Raw genomic sequence first — 2723 nt, forward strand, 5'->3', positions numbered from 1 at the left:
TAGGAGGAGGGGTGTGTGTGCTGCCCACCTGGAGCACTAGGAGGAGGGGTGTGTGTGCTGCCCACCTGGAGTAACCTAGATAAGATTAAAGAAACGAGAAGATGGCTCTGTCCCCTGCTTGCTTGCTTTTGCTGTCTTCTGCTTGTCGTGAACTGCTTCTCCTCTGCAATCCCCCTCTGCCAAGGCAGTTTGCCTTAGAATCAGCTGATTATGGACCAAAACTTTTACAGACTCAGCTAAATAAACGTCCCCTTTTAACTTTGGGCATCAGGTATTTTGTCTCAGTGAAGAGACACTTGTAACTAAGACCTGGCAAAGTGACTCATTTGAGATTGTGAGGAAATATCTAGATGCTGAAAAAGCGCAAGACAGCATGTCATTTTCTTGAGTTCTAACCAGAAAACTGAGAACAACATGCTGTTCAAGTCACTGCTGTTTAGGTTCTCTAGAGGGAAAGAAAGTCATTCTTATTGAATATCAACCTGCAATAGATCTTTTGACTTAATTTTCTCTCTTATTCTAAGCTTAGTGATACTGGGGACACTTGACCGAGGACACTGAACCTTGTGACAATGTATAAATAACATTGCTCAAAGCACAACATAATCAACTAGAACATCCCTACATTGTCTTTCTAACTTCAGAACTCGATCCTTTTATCCCATTGTTTAGTGCTTCAAGTACTCAGAAATGGAATGTATCTACTCAAACACATTGTGTTTAACTTCTTCTTGTGAGCACAACTGTTTCTGTGAATTTGATTGTGTATGTGCACGCATGCGTGTGTGTGTGTGTGTGTGTGTGTGTGTTTGTATCTCTGTGTGCATATGTATGTGTTTCATGCCTGGAATTGAACCCAGGGCCTTTGCACTGAGCTGCATCCCCAGTATTGTGCCTGTTTCTCCCTCTGTTTTTATTTGGAGACATGAACTATGTGGGCCATACTGGGCTTGACCTTGGGTCTCTCTTGCTTGTTGGGTGTGTGTAATTTCTTCATCTGAGCTCACCCATAGCTGACAATTTGACTCTTGTATAAAATAAAATCTGTAGGATTATGGAAGCCCTCCTGTCTCCAGGGAATAACTGTCTCCTCACCCACTGTGCTCTTGCCAAGTCTGCTGAAATTAATGAAGAACAGCAGGTACCTGTGCTATCCCTAGTGCATACCTGATCTTTAAGTAAGCCAGGCCAGTGTCTGAGCAGCTCATTGCCAGCCTCGACTGTGCAAACCCTTCTCCAGACTTATAACATTTTCAAAAGGTGTATTTCATCAGGAAATAAATATTTTGAAGGGGAAAGATCTGATTTCAAAGGATTATTTTATTGTGCAGCCTAATCCCTAGCATTTATGTCCTTTTATCCCTTTTTTATTTAAATCAACATAGAACAGGGAAAAATATCTGTAATATGCTTTCTATTGACATTTTTAATAAGATGGAATGAATGTTAGCTGAGAACCAGCAGGGGGTGTGTTAACTGGTAGGAGGATAAAAGTGCAGAAAAGATTCAAAGCTGCAGTTCTGGGCAGTTTGTAGGTTGCTGAATTATTGTTCATTTGGGCAAAGAGATAGAAAGGAGCAGGACAAAATATCAAAACAGAAAAAAAATAGTCTATTGAGCCCTTGTTTTAAAATTATGCTTATATCTCTGGCATTATGTCTGTTAAGAAATCACACAAGACCTAAAATAACAAACATCAGTAGTCCTCCAACACATTGCATAACATTAATCTTGTGCATATTATTATAAAGAACATATCACCTGCCTCTTATAATGAAAAACTTAAATTTTTAAAAACAGTTTAAAGCTGTACAATTTAGAAAATATGTTTCTAAGGTTAATGATGTAGCATTATGACCAGTATGTTTTCCGGCTCATCCATTTCAATTTTTGTTGTCTTCTTGAGTAATTTTGATCACTGGTCAGGAAGTGTTGCTGTGTGGTAGCTCTGAGAGATACAATAGCTATCAGATTAATTAGACATAAACTTTGTTTGAGAGAAGGTCAGGACACACTGCTGAAGACACATGCCTTCCAACAGCAGGAGAAACTTACTACAAGATGTGGTGAATGTGCTCACACATTAGTAGCGGGGCGCTGAGTTCCTCATCCGCAGATTCAACCAAATTTGGATCAAAACTATTTGGGAGAAATGCCTCCGTACTGTGCATGCACGGAGTTTTGCCTCATTGTGTCCTAAGCGAGACAGTGCAGGGTATTTGCAATGTATTAGGCACTAATCTAGACATGGTAGTAAACATGTGAGGAAGTGCTTAGAACATTTGCGAGTACTATGCCACTTCATGGTAGGAAATTAAACCTCCTAGTAGTCAGGTGTCCACTGGAGATCTCAGAAGACATTCCCGGCAGAGTCTGCACAAAACTTGAACCTGAGAAATATTTCATTCAAAATCACAACTCTTGGGCAGTTGGCAGTGAGAGTGAGAGGAACTCTTGTAAGTTCAATGTATCTTGATTCAGTTCAAGATGAGTGACCTTACTAGAAATTTCGTAATGTGTAACTAGATGCCAGGAGTTCAGAGTCAAGCAGCATTGAGTTCAACCTTCACACAAGTTAAGAAGATTGGCATCCAAGCAAGAAAAGAAAAGAAGAAAAGCCTTCGGGTGCCTGCTTTGGTGTAACACAAACTGAGTTTATTTGGGAAATTTTATATTAAATTCTAGTCTCCAAAGCTTTTATGTTCAGCATACAAAAAAAGTTT

This window comes from Octodon degus, unplaced genomic scaffold, assembly GCF_000260255.1.
Source record: "Octodon degus isolate 3935 unplaced genomic scaffold, OctDeg1.0 scaffold00014, whole genome shotgun sequence".
NCBI classification, from domain to species: Eukaryota; Metazoa; Chordata; class Mammalia; order Rodentia; family Octodontidae; genus Octodon; species Octodon degus.